This window comes from Lissotriton vulgaris, chromosome 8 (genome assembly GCF_964263255.1).
Source record: "Lissotriton vulgaris chromosome 8, aLisVul1.2, whole genome shotgun sequence".
Classification (NCBI taxonomy): Eukaryota; Metazoa; Chordata; class Amphibia; order Caudata; family Salamandridae; genus Lissotriton; species Lissotriton vulgaris.
The window spans coordinates 1330761661-1330770686 of NC_141696.1; positions in this window are offsets into that span (position 1 = coordinate 1330761661).

The window sequence follows — 9026 nt, forward strand, 5'->3', positions numbered from 1 at the left end:
CTCCTGTACTGTGCAATAGAGAAACAATGCCATAAGTAGTGCCACAATCATGTGCTTTGCAATTGAAGGGATAATGCAATGCGTATCACACAGTAGCGGCCTGTGGTGAGAATGCTGCCGGGCGTTGACCTGAAGGGGGGAGGGGCAGGGTGGGGGGTAGTAAAGTACAGAATATGGCCGAATAGAGGTAAGTAAACATATAAATTAATAAAACACATTTTGTTGCACGCACTGCACATTTGGCGATGCAGCGCGAGTAACAAAATTTGTTTTATTTATTTATATATTAATAGAAGCTCACAGGGTATGGGGGTAACAGTGACTGCAACTATCCCCTAGTTAGGTTACAGTTATATGTTTGGGTGCCAAGGATCAGGGACGCAATACCCTTACCTCTCCTATGGAACACTCCATAAGAACAATAATATACACACAATGATCCGGCACTCCAACCAGTAATATAAAAACGCGGAATCCGGCCGAGACGTTCTTTGCTGATATGGAGCCATTATACAAATTTAGATAGGTATAAATATTATACCAACGCTATACTTTGGAGCTCACTACCAGAGCACATTGGATTTAATCGTCACATCATTTCCACTGAGGGAGCTTACCGAAGCATTTGAAACTTTGTTTTATCTACAACCATCTCTCGCACATAAAAAAAGCCAAGTACAACCTGATAAAGGACGATACAAGAATATTTTGCCCTGAAGAAGTCTGTAAGAACGAAACGCATTGGCTACTCTGTGTCATCATTTTTAAAGAAAGAAAAGAATATTGAATAACGGAGTTACACCACGACCTGCTGATTCATCTCTGAAAATGTGTTCATTATAGGAGTTTATATTACTGGTTGGAGTGCCGGATCATTGTGTGTATATTATTTATTTATAAGTTTACTTACCTCTATTCGGCCATATTCTGCACTTTACGACCCCCGCCCTCCCTCCCCCGCCCCACGTCACTGCCTGGCAGAACTCCCACCACGGGCCGCTACTCTACCAGGATGCCCTGTACAAGGAAGAAACACAGAAATGGATCATGCTATAATCATGCACTGTGCAAGAAAGAAATAATGCACTGTGCCACGTTATAATCAGATACTGTACGATGAAGAAATAATGCAATGCGCCACGTTACAATCATGTACTCTGCAAGGGAAAAATAACGCATTGCGTAGCGCACCCAGCATGTAGTTCGTCAGGCACAAATAAGGTCCGGTGTCATACGACAGTTAAATAGTTTGTTAGCAGCAATAATGCAAAGTGTAATACAACAGTTTAGGAGCTCCGTTAACAGTGCCCCCAATATGGAAAAATGATGACACAAAAGTTATGTTATGTTATGTTAATAACATTTATTAGGCGCAACAGCTGCCCCAGCAAAGGGGCGTCCTGGCGCCAGATCATGTACACAACACAACAGATCAAAGCTGAAAAGAAGAGAGATCAGATAACAGGGGAAAACAAGTGGGTTTTGATGGCGCGTCTAAAAAGAGTCAGGCTATTGAGGGCGCGAATGTGCACAGGAAGGGAATTCCACAAAACAGCCGCCAGAACACGGAAGGAACGTCCGCCCATCCTACTCAGCCTGAACCTAGGCTTACTCGCCAGATGGAGTGATTCAGATCTGAGGGACCGCGTGGGGACGTACGAAGAAATGAGGCCCGCCAAGGCGGGGGGAGAAGAAAGCTTCAGAATCTTGAATGTCAGACAGAGAGCCTTGAATTTGATTCTCTGTCTGACCGGAAGCCAGTGAAGAGAGGTCAGAACAGTCGAGACCGAACAACGTCTCGGAAGGCCAACAATGGCCCGTGCAGCAGCGTTCTGCACCCTCTGAAGCCTAGTGGCCTCAGCCTGGTTGACTCCAAGCAGCAAGGCGCTCCCGTAGTCAATCCGGGAAAGGATAGAGGCCTGAACCACCAGTTGCCGAGTGGGAGGGTCGAAGAATTTGAGGACTGGTCTCAGTCCTCGCAGAATACCATAACAGGTAGCTGCTGTCTTCTTCGTGTGGCTGGTAAAAGATAGATTAGAATCCAGCCAGACCCCCAGATTTTTAACTTCGGCCGCTGGAAGGGGGGACACCCCTAGTTCAGAAGGCCACCACTGATCTCCCCAGAGATCCGCCTGCTTCCCTACGATCAGGACCTCGGTTTTCTTGGCATTAAGCTGTAGGCAATTATTATGCATCCAGCTAGCCACAGCTATGAGTCCTGCCCGGAATCTGGGCGCAGTCACCTCAGGGTCCCCACTGAGTGTCACCGCCAGCTGCGTGTCGTCGGCATACGATGTCATGGTAAGGCCATATTGCCTGACGACAGCAGCCAGCGGCTTCACATACAGGTTAAATAAAGTGGGGCTAAGGGCAGAGCCCTGAGGGACTCCCAGTTCCAGAGGGTGGAGCGAGGACTGGCCAGGTGGAATGGCTACCTTGAAAAACCGGTCCGAGAGGAAGGAGCGGAACCACTGAAGAGCCTTCCCCGCAATACCCACTTCCTCCAGTCGCCGCATCAGGATGTCATGAGACACCGTGTCAAAAGCGGCGCTCAGGTCTAACAATAGGAGCGCCGCAGTCTGCCCCGCATCCAGCACCGACCGCAAATGCTTGATCATAAAGAGCAGAGCAGTTTCAGTGCTGTGTTGAGCGCGAAACCCATTTTGGCTCTCGTCAAGAATGTTATTACGAGAGAGGTGGGCAGACAGGATGGAATTCACGTGCGCCTCAGTGACCTTGGCGATCCAAGGTAAGAGGGAGATGGGCCGATAGTTCTCCGGGAGCAAGGGGTCAGAGTTGGATTTCTTCAAAATAGGACTGACCACAGCTTGCTTCCAGGATGGCGGAACCACGCCCTCACTGAGGGAGAGATTGATCAAATCCAAAATGGGCTCACGACAGAGAGGCGGGAGACGGGTGAAAAGCTCCGGCTTCAGTGGGTCTAAGGGGGAGCCAGATTTAATTTTGAGGCTCAGAGTGTCAAATACCCCGTTAGACATGGCCGGCAAGGTGGACAAAGTTTCGGACACCGAGACCTTCACATCACTCGGAGTATCCCCGGGAGCAGGTGGAATAAAACCACGGTAGATTTTCTGCACCTTCTCCACAAAAAAGGATGCCAGGCTTTCACAGTGCGAGTCCGTGCAGATTTCTTGCGAGGTGGCCCGTTTCCCCATCAGGTCTTTAAGTACCTTAAAAATTAACTTAGAGGGGTTAGGGCTGTTGGAGAACTCAGCTGCATAATATGCGGCCCGGGTTTGACATATGGCTCTGTGGTAGGTCTTAAGCTGGGCAAAGTACAGTGATTTTAACGTGGGATCAAAAGATTTTCTCCAGGCCCTCTCAGCTTGCCGGCAGGTTCTCTTGAGCTCGGCAAGAGTCTCATTATACCAAGGGCTATGATTTTTAGCATGACATTTTGAACAACGCAGAGGTATAAGAGAGTCGAGGGCAGTAAGGACCCAGTTGCAGAACTGTTCATATCCCTGTTCAGCATTCTGCAGTTTGCCTAGTGGTTGCGCCTCCAAAATCCTGACAAACTCCTCTAGCTTGAGTTTGCGCCAATTGCGCTTTAGAATCTGTTTGTCAACAGGTTTAAGTTGAGGATTGTCAAGGGGACATATCACTTTAACCAGCAGATGGTCAGTCCAGCCCACCACCATCGGGTCAGTTGATCTAGCCTGAACTAAGGTGGTAAAAAAGGGGTCAAGTATATGTCCTCCTATATAGGTGGGAGAGGAGACTAGTTGATTCAGCTGCATCGCTTCCAGGTCCGCCAACAAGGAGCTGATGGAAGGGGATGACGTCTGGTCAAGATGAATATTTAAGTCGCCTACTATGTTGAAGTTAGCACATGAGGGAGCATGCGAGCTAACCACGTCCGCAAGGGCGGCTTTGAAAGCAGTGTCATTCCCAGGTGGGCGATAGATAAGCACGCCGCTGAGGGTGAATTGATGACTAGCCTTTACCTTGAACAAGGCGCTTTCACACCTTGGCAGATCCAAAGCCTTCCACTCAGCCGGGAAACAAGATTTAATCGCCATGGCTATACCACCTCCCTTAGTCGAGCGGTTCAGAACAAACACCGTATAGGTGGAGGGGAAGGCCAGATTTATAATGGCAGTATCGGTGTCCTGTAGCCAAGTTTCGGTCAGGAAGATGATATCAAGAAGGTCCGTATCAATCATGTCCCGTAGTGACTGATGGTGCTTGACCAAGGATCTAACATTCAAACTCCATATGTTAAGTACTTGCCCGGTACGCCCTGTAGGAGTATTATGGACAGTCCTATCAACTGGGCCCACCCCAATGGGTGAGGCCAGAGAGAAGGAGCCACAGGCACAGTCAAAGGGTCCCGAAAGAGGGGATAGAGGGACATGGTTACACACCAGAAGACTGTCTTTTATAGACAAGAGGGTTGCGTGATCATACCTGAGCGTCACCATATTAATCAGGATGATATTAACAAAGGAGGCCAGAGTCCTTGTCCCGCTGCCGCTACCTCGACGCGGACGAGCGCAGACGGGCAGGACTCTTGCACGACTCCGGCTAAGCGACGGCGTCCCACTGCGCGTTCCCGCTGCGCGGGAGAGGACGACTTTAAATAGGCAGCTCCCAACACAACTCGAGCGTCGGGACGCTCCAAGATGGCGCCCGCGCTCAAACACACTCACCCCAAGCAAAGATGGCGCCCACGAGTGACCAGCCCCGGGACCCGGACCCGCCAAATGGCGGTGAGTTTTCCAAAAATTAACTGCAGGTGAGGGGACAGAAGCCCAGCAGAGCGAAGGGTAAAATCAGGGGTTAAGCAACTTAGAATAACCAAAATACGCTAAAGGTAGTAATTAAAATCTCGAATTGTCAAGCAGGCTAGCAGCGCGACCTGCGCTCGTGCAGCAATGATCAGGAAGCCAGAAAGTGTAAGTCCGCCTTAAATAGGCAGCTCCCAACACAACTCGAGTGTCGGGACGCTCCAAGATGGCGCCCGCGCTCAAACACACTCACCCCAAGCAAAGATGACGCCCACGAGTAACCAGCCCCGGGACCCGGACCCGCCAAATGGCGGTGAGTTTTCCAGAAATTAACTGCAGGTGAGGGGACAGAAGCCCAGCAGAGCGAAGGGTAAAATCAGGGGTTAAGCAACTTAGAATAACCAAAATACGCTAAAGGTAGTAATTAAAATCTCGAATTGGCAAGCAGGCTAGCAGCGCGACCTGCGCTCGTGCAGCAATGATCAGGAAGCCAGAAAGTGTAAGTCCGCCTTAAATAGGCAGCTCCCAACACAACTCGAGCGTCGGGACGCTCCAAGATGGCGCCCGCGCTCAAACACACTCACCCCAAGCAAAGATGGCGCCCACGAGTGACCAGCCCCGGCTTCTCACTTCGGCCCCAGTAATGCCCCTCCTTGGGTCAGCACGGGCCTAGATCCGAGCTGAAGAAACAGGCTTGCGCAGCTGACAGAAGCAACAGGCCGAGAGAGTGTCCCTGCGGGCCCGCACCCCACCCCAGGTGGTGATCCACGTTACCTGGGGGGCACAACCCCACTCTCCTCTCCTCCTTCAGGGCCTTGATCCAGAACTCCCTCAATGGGTACAGCGAGCTCGGGCCAGTGGCTCAGCTCCACCTGGGCTACTGGTCTGAGCCGCTGTTTTTTCACTCTGAGCGCCAAATGACCTGGACCTCCTTCCGGCGGTCTCAGTGAATACCGAGACCCGCCCTCAGCACTCTGGAGACTTACTTCGAATTGGGTGCACACAATACTCAGACACTCCTCTCCAGCGCCCTTTTGGTGGCACCTCAACACGCACTCTGTGCGTCCGAGACTCGCCTCTTCTCTGGTGCTCATGATGACCTGGCATTCTTCACCAACGCCTCTGCTTGCACCTCAACACGCACCCTGCACGTCTGAGTCTCACCTCTTTTCTGGTGCTCACGATGACCCGGCACTCTTCACCAACGCCTCTGCCTGCACTTCGACACGCACCCCGCACCCTGCTCGTCCAAGTCTCACCTCTTCTACCGGTGCACACAATGACCAGGTGCTATTCACCAACGCCCAGCCTGCATCACGACACGCACCCTGAACGTCCGAGACTCACTTCTTCACTCGGTGCATGCCATGACCAGGAGCTCTTCATCAATGCCTTGGCTGCACCACGACACACACTCTGCGCGTCCGAGTCTCACCTCTTCTCCTGGGTCACATGATGACCAGGTGCTCCTCACCAACGCCCTGGCCTGCACCACGACATGCACTCTGCGTGTCCGAGCCTCACTTCGTCTCCCTGTGCACACAACGACCAGGGGCTCCTCACTAACGCCTTGGCCTGCACCACAACACACACCCTACGCGTCCGAGACTCAGCTTACTCCTGGGTGCCCACGATCACAAGGCATAACTTCTGAGTGTCTCAAGCTGCAAAAGCACACGTAGACCATGTTGCTTGGGACTTCTCCGGAAACTTTTATGTTCCTGCTTTTCCAAACAGGGAGGCAGCTCACCTGTGGCCTTTGGGGTAACAATACATAGCACAAAGCATAGTCTTCTTCAAGCAGGGGAACCCAGCATCTCCAAGCTAGGGGTGGGCGGAATTTGCGTAATCGCAAATCTCCGCGAAACGGTAAGAAATCTCAGAGAACATGCAGACATTCTGCAAACACGCGGAATTGCTTGTTTGCAATGCTTTTTTACTGTTCACAATCACTGTTTGCATGCTCGGGGGGAAATTCCTTGTGAACACGCATTTTGAGAACGCAAACATGCAAATAATTTCGCAAACTCGCGGAACACAGAATTTTGGGCAATTTTGCGTTCTCCGTGGAACGCAAAATTACCCAAATTCTGCTAATTCCGCAAACGGAATGGAATTTACAGCCCAGGCCTTCTCCAAGCACAGTCCAAACAGCCTTTCCCTTGGTTAGAGCAGCGAACTGCAGACCAGCCCCAGATCACGAAGCAAGAGTTGGTCTTTCCACACCAGTCTCTTCAGTTGCTCCTTCTTTAGCAGAGATTCTTCTTGACCACAAAATGGGTCCAAGCCTTTTCAGTCTCAATCCATTTCTGTTTCATTCCAACGTTCAGGGGTTTCAGCTCTCATAGTTATACCCCTTAATGTCTTTGAAGTTTGTTTGTGCTCACGGGTCCCTGACCCCTCCCTAAATCAGTCCTGGTTGTCTCCCTCCCAGTGTCACATATCTTCCTTTGATACTGGGGGGCTGTAGCATTAATCACTCAGCAGGAGATTGGTCAAGTGGTTTGTAGTACCAGCAGCTGTGGCCGGTAGTGGGAGTACCGGCCGTGCGGTGACGTGGGGAGGGGCATTGTGGGGGGTAGTAATGTATGGATTACAGAGTTTAACAGGTAAGTAAACATATAAATAAATAAAACGAATTTCGTTGCGCGCACTGCATCGCATTTGGTGATGCAGTTCATGCAACAAAATTTGTTTTATTTTTTAATATGTTTACTTACCTGTTAAGCTCCGTAATCCATACATTACTACCCCCCTCCCCACATCACCGCCCGGCTGGTACTCCCACTACCGGCCGCGGCTGAGCACCAGCCCAGGCCTTTTCATCTCCTGGGCTTTTTCTTCGCTTACTCTCCAGATGCAGGGCAGCCTGGAGACATCTCAACCCCTCCCTGGGTCAGGAACTCTCCCAGCTCCTCTCACTTTTCAGATCCAGACAGTCAATCCACGTTTCATCGGAGACACACAAAAATGCTTAAAGCACTTAAAGAGTGGTTTCTGAATACACAGTGAGAAAACCACCTTCAGCGAAAGATGTGTTATGACACTGTGAGTTCATACATACTAAACTTCACCTCTCCATTATAAACTCACAGGAAACTAGGCTAACAAACACAACACCCAGCTTCCCCATTCTGTCTATGGGCAGGATGGCCTTTCAGCAGTGAAAACCCAAATGGAGTGTTTTTCACTGTCAGGACATAACACACACCTTAGCATATGTCCTTCCTTTTACCTACACTCCACCCTGCACAGGGATTACCCGGGACCTACCAAAGGAGTGCCCAATGTGTATGCAAAAGGGAAAGTCAGGACTGACAAGTGGTTGCAATTGTCAGGACAACATGCTAAATTAGCAAACTGTGCGCAGGTCCTACACTGCAGACTTGAGTTCCCTTCTCCACGCGCCCTTGCATTACTAGCCCTGGCACACACAGTGCACATCACAAGGGACTTTACTAGTAAGGCAAACATACCAATCATGGCCAACGAATTACCATTACACTTTACATAGGGAACACTTGCACTTCTACACTGATCAGCAGTGGCAAAGTACCCAAAGCATCTAAATTTGCAACTCTATGTCAGAAAAATGGTCTAGGGGAAACCAAAACATTTAGGGAACTTTCTCTAAAAAGGCCAAGTCCTACAGGGCCCTTAGAGGTTGAATAATCTTGAATCACCTCAAATGTATTTGTCTAGAGTTGCATTTGCATGATTATTTCTCAGGTTTTACCACCAAAAGAACTAGTGAAACCCATGAACTCTCATAAATCTTCCCCAGAGATTTGATGATTCCTTGTTGGAAACTACCAATTTTTGTGTGGTATCCCCCAGATTTTTGCGGTCCTTTACTGAACCTGTTTTTGTTAGCCAGTGGTAAAAAGCTTGTGCTTTCCATTTTAAGCATTGTAAAATTGGAATTTACGTAATTGGCACATTTAATTTCCTTTTAAGTCCCTAGTATATAGACCTACCTGTAACTAGGGCCTGCAAATAATGCTACTAGTGGACTGCAGCACTCATTGTGTCACCCACTAAAATAGCAGTTTAAAACATGTCTCCAGGGTGGCCAATGCAGCCTGAGTGTGCAGGTATAAAATGGCTTTTTGACCTGGCAAAATAACCCTTTTTCCAGGCCTAAACCTATCCTTTTAAATACTTTTAAGTCACCCTTTAGGTAGTCTTTAAAAGCCTTAGTAGACCATAGTGCAAAGTGCATGGTATTTAAAAGCAGGATAAGTATATTTAATAGCTACAGGTTCTGGCAACGAA